Genomic DNA, 13,701 nt, shown 5'->3' on the forward strand with positions numbered 1-13,701 from the left:
TAATGGGGATTATGAAGGTATAGTAGCTTGGAAAACTCACTCTGGTTGTTCTGATAAGAAAAGAACTCCTAAATTGTTGGTGAGATCCAGGCCACAATTGACAATGATCCCTCCAAGTCAATCAGGTCCATTGCCAGGTACATGGGCGTGACTGAGTTTCTTATCAGGCCGGTAGTGTATCAAGACATACAGTATTCCTTCCTCATACAAGATTAGAAAGGGCATCGAGAGTTACGCAAATGCCAGAACTGGGCGCCACTGCGTGGTGCCTAGGACTCCAAACCTGCCATCAAGATGTAGGACAAGATTCTGTGATAGCCTGGGCTTCCGAGGCCCACAGCTCTTCAATATCCTCCCGAAGAACCTGAGAGACCTGCATGGGGTGGATACAGATGTCTTTAAAATGAAGCTGGATCTCTTCCTGTCAGGTGTCCCAGATGAACCAACTTCACGGCAGGAGGGGCAGATGAGGGCAGCTGCATCGAACTCTCTCATGCACCAAATAGCAGTTGCTAGAAAGCCCCCATGAAGTGAAACCAAGTAGCAACACCAATGGTGGTGCCCCAGCATGGCCACAGCTCATAAGCTGAAACTAGAATCAATCAATCAATCAATCATATGTACATATATATATATATATATATATATGTACATATATATATATATATATATATACATATATAATATATGTACATATATATGTACATATATATATATATAATATATATATATATATATATTATATATATATATAATATATATATATATATATACATATATATATATATATATTATATATATATATATATAATATAATATAATATACATATATATAATAAATTCAGAGTGAATACTTGATAAATGTAAGCACCTGTATATGCCAGCTAGTAGCATAGGTGAGAGGATATATGTATCAAATGAAATGAAATAAAAAACAGGACACAAGGATGTTGCAGTACACATGTTTCGAGCTGTAAGAATAAGTTATTCTATAAAGCTTGAAACATATGTACTGCAACATCCTTTGTGTCCTGTTTTTCATTTTATTTCCTTTGATATATATATATATATATATATTTATATATTTATGTAGGTCCCGGGTTGAGTCGGGGTTAACCACAGTAAATAAGGTACTCAATACATGGCAGAGTAAATTAATTTATTTTATAGAAGGAGCTTCTACAGGACTAGAACTGTTTCATTCAAATGAAATCATCAGGAAGCTTGCTGTCAAAATAAGATCTGGCATTTATACATTAAATCTTTATACATTTATACATTAAATCTGCCTAAATGTATAAATGCCAGATCTTATTTTGACAGCAAGCTTCCTGATGATTTCATTTGAATGAAACAGTTCTAGTCCTGTAGAAGCTCCTTCTATAAAATAAATATATTTCATTTTCATTTCATCTGGGTTTGAGTCCATGCTCAGGCCAAGTCGAAGACTCTACCCTCAGAGTCTGGTGTGGTTGCCAGGTTGTATTCTCTGCTTAATTTTGACATGTGTAGGAGCGAGTTTGAGTCAGTTTGTGCTCGTTGTGTATATCCTGGGAGATGGGGTTCATCTCTAATGGTGCTTAAGTATCTATCCAGCTGCAATTTGAATGATTCCACACTGCATCCTGATAGATTTCTGACATGTACCGGAATGGAGTTGAACAGTTGTGCTCCTCGAACCAACAGACTTGATTCTCGCAGGGTTTTTGCTGCCTGGCCAGCCTTTTTGTTGATTGGTGGCAGCTGGCAGCATCTTCCGTGGCGCAGTGATTGGTAGGTTTTGATACCAAAGTTTGGCACCTTCTGCTCTATCATTTTCCAAATGTATATAATTCGGTATCGCTCAATATATATATATATATTTCGTTATTATTATCATTATCATTATTAAGGCAACAAGCTGGACAAAATGATGGACAAAATACTTAGTGGTATTTTATCCTGATGTTCTGAGTTCAAATTCTGCCAAGGTCAGCTTTGTTTTTTATCCTTTCTATAAGAACATGGAATGAAATGTATTTATTTATAAACTTCAAACTGAACTTCAATTGTTTTATAAACCTAAATAAACCCAATCTGTTTCTTAAATGAGGGACATATTCATACGGCACAGAATGTTTTTTTTACCTCAATAGACGTCAGTGATTGGTTGAAATTGCAGAAATTGACGTCAGTGGTACGTAAATAAACGGCGTAAATTAACGAAGGTATAAACCTGACGTAAATACACGAAGTTGACGTACTTTCACTTCTGACAGCTAATACCATGACAGTGCCTTTTTGCCATTAAGGGCGATCTTTCGGTAAAGGTACCGGAAGTCCCAGGTGGCTTTGTTTACATTTCTGAAGACAACAGAAACCCTTTTCTGCCTCCCCCTCATATATATATAAAAAAAACACTTCCTTGAAATGTATCAGGTACTTCCAGTACCTATACCGAAGTTACACCCTATTAAGTTTACGAAGGCGCAACAAAATAATGGCAGTAATAAAGGAACTCAGACGCACACACATAAACATTATATATATAAACGACGGGCTTCTTTCAGTTTCCATCTACCAAATCCACTCAGAAGGCTTTGGTCGGCCCAAGGCTATAGTAGAAGAAACTTGCCCATGGTGCTACGCAGTGGGACTGAACCCGGAACCATGTAATTGGGAAGTAAGCTTCTTACCATACAGCCACGCCTGCGCTTATGATATATATAAAAGACGGGCTTCTTTCGGTTTCCATCTACCAAATCCACTTAGAAGATGTTGGTCCGGGGCTTAGTGGAAGATTTGGATGTTTACGGTTTGAACGGCAGTTTTTTAATATAATTTCCACATAACTAAACACTTTTAAACTTCGTATACTGGTAGAATGTGTTTATAAAACATCTTTTTCTCTTGGCTTTATTGAGAAAATTCTATAGTTTCTAAGATATTTGTTGTGTTTTTTTCCTTCAATTTCTGCAATTTCAACCAATCACTGACGTCTATTGAGGTAAAAAAAAACATTCTGTGCCGTATGAATATGTCCCTCGTTTAAGAAACAGATTGGGTTTATTTACATTTCTGAAGAAAAAAAGATACCCTTCCCCCTGACCCTAAAACAGATTGAAATGCAATACTAGGGTCATAATTATGGGTGACAATTTCATATGACACTGCTAGAAAAAACTGCCATTCAAACCGAAAAGATCTGAAGATTTTTCCCCAAGGTTCCCTGCAGAGGGATTAACCTGTAATGGTGTTTAGGAAGCAAGCGTCTTAACTACACATACGACAGTACTGGAATTTAGTTCTTCCAACATGGAATTGTAAACATGTCTGGTGGAAATTGACTTTAAGCATCTCTCTCTATATAAACGGCAGTTTGTCTGTGTGTGTTTCTGTGTGTCTGTTTGGTTGTACCCTCACCCTGACCACGGCTTTCAACCGATTCTGATGAAACTTGACACACACATAGCCCATGTCATAATTCAAAACTAACGCAGCGAAAATTTTGAAAAGTTCCCCCAGTTCTGAAAAAGATCGATAAATTCGACATGGGGTCGACAATCAGAAACACAAACCACAGATGGTCTAGGGACGCAACTCGACCTTTTTAACTATCAAAAAAAATTTACCATCATTTTTTTCCCCATTTTTTTGCTATTTTTTGGCTATAACTCTCTAAAAATGCTTTATAGTTATTTCCCTTACAAACCCGAGCAACGCCGGGCGATACTGCTAGTCCCATATAATCTTTCATAACTTATTTTATTTCTTAGAATTTTCAGAAAATTTTTACGCATAGGCTTATGAGTGGCTGTGTGGTAAGTAGCTTGCTTACCCACCACATGGTTCTGGGTTCAGTCCCACTGTGTGGCACCTTGGGCAAGTGTCTTCTACTATAGCCTCGGGCCGACCAAAGCCTTGTGAGTGGATTTAATCCTTTAGTGTTCGCATTATTCTGCCAAAATTAATGCATTTTTATCCACATTGTTTTGAACTAATCATGCATTATCTTGTAGCGATGAGATTTTGATGAGGTACTCTCTTTACTCTTTTACTTGTTTCAGTCATGTGACTGTGGCCATGCTGGAGCACTGCCTTTAGTCGAGCAAATCGATCCCAGGACTTATTCTTTGTAAGCCTAGTATTTACAAAGCCTTGTGAGTGGATTTGGTAGACGAAAACTGAAAGAAGCTCGTCGTATATATGTATATGTTTGTGTGTCTGTGTTTGTCTCCCTAGCATTGCTTGACAACCGATGCTGGTGTGTTGATGTCCCCGTTACTTAGCGGTTCGGCAAAAGAGACTGATAGAATAAGTACTGGGCTTACAAAGAATAAGTCCTGGGGTCAATTTGCTCAACTAAAGGCGGTGCTCCAGCATGGCCCCAGTCAAATGACTGAAACAAGTAAAAGAGTAAAGAGTATTTGTCTTCTTCACACAATAATTCATGCAAAAGAAACGAAAAAAGTTTCATTTTTTAAAACTTTTGGATCTGTTCAATCTCAAGCACAGATTTTTTAATTAATTTTTTAAAACTAAACACTTTGAAACTTCGGATACTGGTTGAATGTGTCATGGAGAACACTGTTTACTCTTAGCATTTTTGACAAAATTTTGTATTTTAGAAGTTATTTCGTGTTGAAGTTGTCATATTTGGGTAATTTTAACCAATCAATGACATGTATTCAGCTGAAGAAAGTTAAATCTCTCACCATTGCTTTTCTTTCTCTCTCTCTCTCTCTCTCTCTCCCCTAGAATCCTGCGAGTGGACAAAGTATTAGAACTTCACCGCCAACGAATGTACTACGAGAAACCATTTCAAAAGAGGCGCCGACTTAGCTATGAGAGGTGTAAGAGGATCTACGACAACAGTATGAACCAGAAAATTGAGTTTCTAATGAGAAAGAACCGACCTGACCCTTGGCTTCGATAAACAAGAATATGCTTCTGTGTGAGCCTGAGGGCCCTGCCCCCACAGGCAGAGAAGCTGGACTTTTGTGTGTCTATGTGTTTGTTGTTTTTTAGCCCCGAGTCAGCCCTGGACTCAGCAGAACTTACAATCAAGATTGGTCCAGGAGGTTCCATCAATGACCATCCCATCTATTTGTGTTTGTTGATACAGTTGTTGTTTTTGTTTCTTTTTAGCCCCAGGTCAGCCCTAAACCCAACAGAACTTATGATCAGAAGTGGTCCAGGAGGTTCCATCGATGACCATCCTGTCTATGACTGTATAGATGATTGTGTTGTTGTTTAGCCCTAGGCCAGCCTTGATCAAACAAGAAGGCAATTCAGGGGCTTCCAACCACGACCATCCCATTTCTCCTTGAATTTTTATACCAGTAACTATACAGTTCAATACTGACTTGAAATAGAAGGATGTAATTTGAAGGACATCTGGCTGCTATTTCTAGCAAGTTGAGTCATTTCCCTTATTGTCTCTACCATATCAGCTGGATTATTATTATTATTATTATTATTATTATTATTATTATTTAGTTTCAAGTCATTTCAAACAAAAACAACAAAAAGAACAAATAAAGAAATTACAAACAAAAGAGGTAACTTGGTGTTTTTTAATTAATGAGCCCCTTGGGGGCAGAGTGGCAGAGTTCCTTTCGAGGGTTAGGCTTCACAGGGGCAATGGCCAAGACCTTTGGCATTACGTCATGCTTGAGAAGAAGACCCATCATCATCATCGTTTAACGTCCGTTCTCCATGCTAGCATGGGTTGGACGGTTTGACCGGGGATCTGGGAAGCCAGGAGGCTGCACCAGGCTCCAGTCTGATCTGGCAGTGTTTCTACAGCTGGATGCCTTTCCTAACACCAACCACTCCATGAGTGTAGTGGGTGCTTTTAAAGTGCCACCGGCACAGGTGCCAGGGGAGGCTGGCATCGGCCACGATTCAGATGGTGCATTTTACGTGCCACCGGCACGGAAGCCGACCAATATCGCAATCGCAACAGATACCAGTGCCATGCAAATGGCCCCAGGCAGGTGGCACGTAAAAGCACCCTTGGAGTGGTTGGCATTTGGAAGGGCATCCAGCCATAGAAAACCATGCCAGATCAGACTGGATCCTGGCTCAGCCTTCCAGCATGCCAATCCAGTCAAACTGTCCAACCCATGCCAGCATGGACAATGGATGTTAAATGATGATGATGATGAGCATGGCTGTGTGAGATGATTGCTTCCAAACCACATGGTTCCAAGTTCAATCCCACTACATGGCAACATGGGCAAGTGTCTTCTTTAGCCTCTGGTCAACCAAAGACTTGTGAGTGGATTTGGTGAAGCATCATCATCATCATCATTTAACGTCCATGCTAGCATGGGTTGGACGGTTCAACCGGGGTCTGGGAAGCCAGGAGGCTGCACCAGGCTCCAGTCTGATCTGGCAGTGTTTCTACAGTTGGATGCCCTTCCTAACGCCAACCACTCCAAGAGTGTAGTGGGTGCTTTTTATGTGCCACCAGCACAGGTGCCAAGTGAGGCTGGCAACGGCCACGATTGGTTGGCACTTTTTACATGCCACCGGCACAGAAGCCAGTCAAGGCGGCACTGGCATCAGCCACGTTCGGATGGATCTTTTTACGTGGCACTGGTATCACAACTACAATTTCTATTGATTTTTGAGCGATTTTGAATGTAAATTGAAAATGAAAGCATGTAGCTTAGTGGTTAGGGTATTTTGCTTATAGCCATAAGGTCACAAGTTCAATATCTGGCAACCCATCATCCTTGAGCAAGTCACTTTATTTTATATTGCTCCAGTCCACTCAGCTTGTAAAAGTGAAGTGTACCTGTGGTTCAAAGGGCCAGCTTAGTCACATTGTGTCATGCTGAAATTTTTTGAAAATTTTGAAACCATATTACAAATAGACACAGGCATGGCTGTGTGGTAAGAAGCTTGTTTCCAGTATAGCGTTTGCTGGTTGAGCTGTTGGTTTTGTTTGGAACACACATGTTTTTTGGTTGTCTTGGCGGTGTGATGTTTTCCCTCTTGTTTAATGTTGTGCCGTCTGAGGAAGAAGTGGTGGCGTATTTGAGGAGAACTGACGAGGGAAGGGAGTGAGGATGTGGGCAAGTTCAGGGAAGGGAAATGAAGTGAGGGTGTGTGTCCCCAAGAGGTATTAAAGGAGGGGAATGGGAGAACCATAATTTGCAGAACATGCTTGGTAGCAGCCAGGAAGATTGTAGTCATGTCAACGGCTGAAGTGGAAAAAGCACTTAAACCAATCTAGCTGTAGAAACACAATGGTAGAAAATTTGGAATGGTGGAGGTGGGGTTTCGGGAGGTAGCTGCAGACAGCAACACTATTGAGAACTGATGAAGTGGTGCTTCTATCAGTTTACCTTGGAAGGCATGCTTCCAGGATTAGGGTAGAAAACATACCCCCAGAAGTGGACATAGCCTGGCTGGTAGCTGCCATACTGCTAGGCATGGAGGAGAAGGTGGTGTCCTCCAGGACACCAGAACACCCCATAGGAACTGGCAAGGACAAAGCCTCAATACGGTGCTACAAGTTTCCGTGGAAGATATCGAAAGTATAGTAGAGACAATTATGGTCAGAGACACAACACTGAAAATCAGAGTGGAAGAGAGGATTCCGTGTTGCTATAAATGTGGCCTAGAGGGTCACATTAGAGCGGATTGTCCTTCACCACCTGTGAAGGCTAAGGAGAGATATGAGAGTGAGAAAGTGGCTGGTGCTCCACTACCCATGGAGGTTGAGGAAAAGGAGAGTGAAGCGGTAACACAGATAAAGACCAGTACCAGCATTGAAGAAGAGGAGGTGGACAATGAAAAGGAAACAGCTAGGGAAAAGAGAAGAAAGAGAAAAACAAAAACACACGCTGTAAAGGACGATCCCCATCCCACACCCACTCTACCCCAACCACTCCCTACACACACCTGCCCTCTCCATGTCCTACCTGACATAAGCACAAACACACTGGAGCCCCAAATTTCCCCAGCCTCACCCTTGAAAAAATATGTTATAATGTACAGTGGAGACAATGAAGAAGTGTATACCAAAATAGACTTGTGGGGCAGTGTTATAAAAGTGGAGGAATCAAGAGTGAAAGGGATGCCCCGAGTACCTTTGTTGAGTTGTGGCAGACCCAGAATATATATCAAGATTAAAGGGCTTTGAAGAAAATCATAACTATGAGTGCTGGGTCAAGAAATTGGACTCCAGCTCAATGCCTAAGCAAGTAAGTGTTTATGATATTTTAAAGAAGCATAATGTAAACATCCTTCGGGGGAATGATAATTAGCTGTCGTTAATAATTGTGTTATAAAATTAGTATTTAAAAAAAATACATTGTATTAACAGGTTCAATTAAGTCACTCGAAGGTGGGGCAAAACGGTTTCACTTCATCTCTCACGTTTAATTCATCCTTTCCATTCGTTTCTTCTTTTTTGTCCCCTCTATATATGGCTTTCATAGCCAATATCATGAAATAAAGGAGCTTGCTTCCAAACTACATAGTTCTAGGTTCAGTCCCACTGTGTGGCACTTTGGGCAAATGTCTTCTAATATAGCCTTGAGTCTGTTATAATCATCACAACAAACATGAACAATCAACGTCGCCCATTGTCTCCCTTGATAAAAGGACTTTCACTTTGTTTCCCGCCAAAACAATTAACTTGTACAACAACGGCAGTCGAATAAAGTATCTTGTATCGTTAACACGTTGCTTTCAGTCTCTCTCATTTTCTTAATCTTTCATACTAAGTACTCACTACTTCCTTTAATACTCAATACATTATATATATATAACAACAACATGGTGTCAGAATACTAAAAGAACCCAAAATACAGAAACCAAAGGAAAAAAGAAGTTGAAATCATACTTCAAAGACGAAATGGAAAATTTACCACATCCAAAAGACCTAGACTTTAATCAGGAAAATCTAGCCGCAGCATGGAAAAAGTGGAAAAAAGAATTCAATCTCTTTTTGATCGCAACAGAAAGTGACATGAAGCCAGACAAAGTAAAAACTTCAATGTTTTTAACTTGCATCGGTTCTAAAGGCCGAGATATCCATTCCACACTGGATTTCGATTCACCCGACGAAGAAATGAACCTTCAGACAGTAATCGAAAAATTCGATGCATATTGTGAACCCAGGAAAAACATAACTTTCCTAAGACACAAATTCTTCACATGTGGACAAGCGGAACATCAAAAATTCGATGAGTACGTAGTAGAGTTGCGCCAAAAGGCACAACAGTGCGAATTCGGCAACCTCACAGACAGTCTCACCAAAGATATTCTGATATGTGGAATCAGAGACATGAGATTAAGAGAAAGATTATTGAGAGAACCAAATTTAGACCTACAAAAAACAATTCAAGCAGGTCAGAGTGCAGAGCAAACACGACTCCAATCAAGGATGCTAAATGCCACATCCGAAACAAAAGATAACGAAATCTCGAGGGTATATAGTCAACACGACAGAAAAGGCGCCAAAACCCAAATAACCCGCCATATGCAATCCAGACATCAAAACGAACAAGGCGGAAGTGACAGAAAGCCCGCGAAGTTTCAAGCGCCAAGTCAACACTATGTCACTAACTGTCACTATTGTGGTTATAATCACAAAAGAAATAAATGCCCAGCATTTCACAAGACATGTGAAAAATGCAAGAAACAAGGACACTATGCAAAAATGTGCAAATCAAGAAAATTTGTACATAAAGTAGAGATACATACCGACGATGAATCAGATAACGATACACATGCACTCGAAATGATCACTGCAAATAATTCCCGCGTGCACAAAATCGAAAAGTTCAAGACTCCAAAAGACATTTGGACGGTCGAACTAAAAGTGAACAACTCGAATGTAACATTCAAAATAGATACAGGAGCAGACGTAACCGTACTGCCATTCAGAGAATATAGAAATATAATTCCAAAACCACAACTGCAAAAAACTTCAACTCGATTATCAGCTTATAATAACACAGCTATAAAAGTGCTAGGAAAATGCACAGCAGTCATTAAATACAAAGAATTATCAAAGCAAATAAAATTCATTGTTGCAAAAACAAACTCGCACGCAGTTATAGATGCAAAGACAGCTAAAGATCTGAACCTGATTCAGAGAATTTCAAAAATAAATTCGTCGAACACAAACGACATATTAGAAAAATATGAAGACTGTTTCGGAGAAATCGGCACTTTGTCAATAACACATCATATCACAGTGGATCCACAAATAACTCCTGTAATTCATCCACCAAGATCGGTTCCTTTTTCTATAAAAGAAAAACTCAACAAAGAATTAAAAAGAATGACAGAATTAGATATCATAAAACCTGTTAGTGAACCTACAGACTGGGTAAATTCCCTAGTCATCGTTGAAAAAGCCAACGGAAAACTCCGACTCTGTTTAGACCCCAAGAATCTAAACAAAGCCATAAAAAGGCAACATTTCAAACTCCCTACAGCGGAGGACATTTTTGCACAAATGCATAACCCTAAATATTTTTCAAAACTCGATGCATCTAATGGATACTGGCAAATTCCAGTTGACGAAGAAAGCTCCCATCTTTTAACGTTCAACACACCTTTTGGAAGGTATCGCTTCACACGACTACCCTTTGGAATTCACAGCGCCAGTGAAGTTTTCCAAAAAGAAATTTCAAAAATAATAGAGGGCATAGAAGGAGCAAGAAATTCACAGGATGACATCATAATCTGGTCCAACACTTTAGAAGAACACACAAATAGACTACAACAAGTTTTCGATCGAATCCGAAAGCACGGATTAAAGTTAAATAAATCAAAGTGTATCTTCTATGAATCACAAATCAAGTACCTTGGGCATATATTAACCAGCGAAGGGATAAAACAAGATCCAACCAAGGTACAAGCAATCATTCACATGCCACTGCCAACAAGTAAAAAAGAATTACAAAGATTCCTAGGTATGACAAATTACCTATGTAAATTTTTATCTAATTACTCCGAAGTCACAGCACCATTGCGCCAGCTTCTACAGAGTGACACGTTATGGTCATTCGACAAACCACAAATCGAAGCAATAAAAAAGCTAAAAGAAATGATTACCAGAAAACCAGTGCTACAATTTTATGATCCAGATCTACCAATAAAAATAACTACAGATGCTAGTAAGCATGGGCTCGGAGCGATACTTGAGCAGAAACACAACGAAAGATGGCTACCTGTTTCGTTTGCATCTCGTGCAACAACTCAAGCGGAACAAAACTACTGTCCGATAGAGAGCGAAGCTCTCAGTATAGTTTTCGCATGCAAGAAATTTCATCAGTTTATATACGGAACTCATTTCAGAATCGAAAATGACCATAAACCGTTGAAGCAAATATTCAAAAAATCGATCACTAAATGCCCCCCCAGAATCCAAAGATTTCTACTAACATTACAAAGATATGATTTTGACCTAAACCACATACCTGGTAAAGAATCAATTGTTGCAGATACCCTATCACGTGCATACCTTGAGCAAAATACTCCAGAAGTATCAGACGAAGATATGAAATCGCACATTCATGCAGTAATAAAAAATTACCCCATAACCGACACGAAGTTAAAAGAGTATAAAGAAGCCACTGCAGACGACCCGTCTCTACAGACACTCGTCACATATACAAGAACAGAATGGCCCCCAAAAGACAAAATACCAATAAACATCAAACCATTCGTATCTGTTCGTGATGAAATATCAATCGTCAATGGTCTCGTTCTAAAAGGTTCAAGAATAATTGTACCTAAGTCATTACGTAGAGAAGCTCTACAGGAAATACATACCGGACACATGGGTATCGAAAAATGCATAGAGAGAGCGAAGGAATGTATATACTGGCCCGGCATTAACGCTCAAATCAAAGACATGATTAACACATGCTCATACTGCATTGACTACAAAAATCAACAAGCAGCCGAACCACTAATAAATCATGAAATACCTACTACACCATGGACCAAAGTGGGTACAGACGTATTTCATCTGTCTGGAAATTCGTATGTCACAATTATTGACTATACAACAAGATTTTTTGATCTACACGAAATAAAAGATTGCCAGTCAAAAACCGTAATCAAAAAATTAAAAGAAACTTTTGATAAATTCGGAATTCCGCAAACAGTTGTAAGTGACAACGGTCCAGAATTCAATTTGGCTGAATTCAAAAAATTTGCAAAAAATTGGCATTTTCATCACACGAAGACAAGCCCGCATTATCATCAAGCGAATGGCATGGTTGAGAGAAATATACAGACAATAAAAAAGACGCTAAAAAAGGCATTCAAAAGTGGCGAAGAACCTCAGTTAGCGCTCTTAGCATTACGCACGACTAAATTACAAAATGGTGCACCATCCCCTGCAAATCAAATAATGAATAGAACATTGCGAACAAATCTCCCAAACATACTACACGACAAAATTGGTATCAGGCCTCACGAAAAGAAGAAATCAAACATTACAACAGAACTCCCAGAGTTAAAACCACACGACACGGTTAGAATTAAGTTTAACAACAATTGGTTTAGAAGGGGCAAAATAATTAAAAAACTAGAGCAACCTCGTTCATACTTAGTAATAACAGAGGAAGGAAATACAGTCAAACGAAATAGACAACATATTCTTAAAACAAACGAACACGTTCGCATAACAGAAGAATTAGATTCATCATCATCATCATCGTCGTTTAACGTCCGTTCTCCATGCTAGCATGGGTTGGACGGTTCGACCGGGGTTCTGGGAAGCCAGAAGGCTGCACCAGGCTCCAGTCTAATTTGGCAATGTTTCTACAGCTGGATGCCCTTCCTAACGCCAACCACTCCGTGAGTGTAGTGGGTGCTTTTTACGTGCCACCTGCACAGGTGCCAGGCGGGGCTGGCAACAGCCACGGTCAGATTGGTGTATTTTATGTGCCACCGGCACAGAAGCCAGACGGGCGGTGCTGGCATCGGCCACGAGTTGGATAGTGCTTTTTACGTACCACCAGACCAGGGATCCTGGCTGGTTCAATTCGATTTCGATTTCGCTTGCCCCAACATGTCTTCACAAGCAAAGGGGGTTGGCAAGGGTGCCTGTCGTACGGTCGCATTGGAGTATTTTACGTGCCACGGCCACGAGTCGGATAGTGCTTTTTACGTACCCCCAGACCAGGGATCCTGGCTGGTTCAATTCGATTTCGATTTCGATTTCGCTTGCCCCAACATGTCTTCACAAGCAAAGGAGGTTGGCATGGGTGCCTGTCGTACGGTCGCATTGGAGTATTTTACGTGCCACGGCCATGAGTCGGATAGTGCTTTTTACGTACCACCAGGCCAGGGATCCTGGCTGGTTCAATTCGGTTTCGATTTCGATTTCGCTTGCCCCAACATGTCTTCGCAAGCATGGGGGGTTGGCATGGGTGTCTGTCGTCGGATGAGGTTCTATATCGACTTCGCTTGCCTCAGCCGGTCTTTGTGTCCAAGGGAGGAAAGGCATTCATAAGTGGGCTGGGCTCACTTGTCCTGCCTGGTCTTCTCACGTACAGAATATTTCCAAAGGTCTCGGTCTCTGGTCATTTCCTCAGTGAGGCCTAAAGTTCGAAGGTCGTGCTTCACCACCTCGTCCCAGGTTTTCCTGGGTCTACCTCTTCCACGGGTTCCCTCAACTGCTAGGGATTGGCACTTTCTCACACACCTATCTTCATCCATTCTCGCCACATGGCC

The sequence above is a fragment of the Octopus sinensis genome, unplaced genomic scaffold, assembly GCF_006345805.1.
Source record: "Octopus sinensis unplaced genomic scaffold, ASM634580v1 Contig16757, whole genome shotgun sequence".
Lineage (NCBI taxonomy): Eukaryota > Metazoa > Mollusca > Cephalopoda > Octopoda > Octopodidae > Octopus > Octopus sinensis.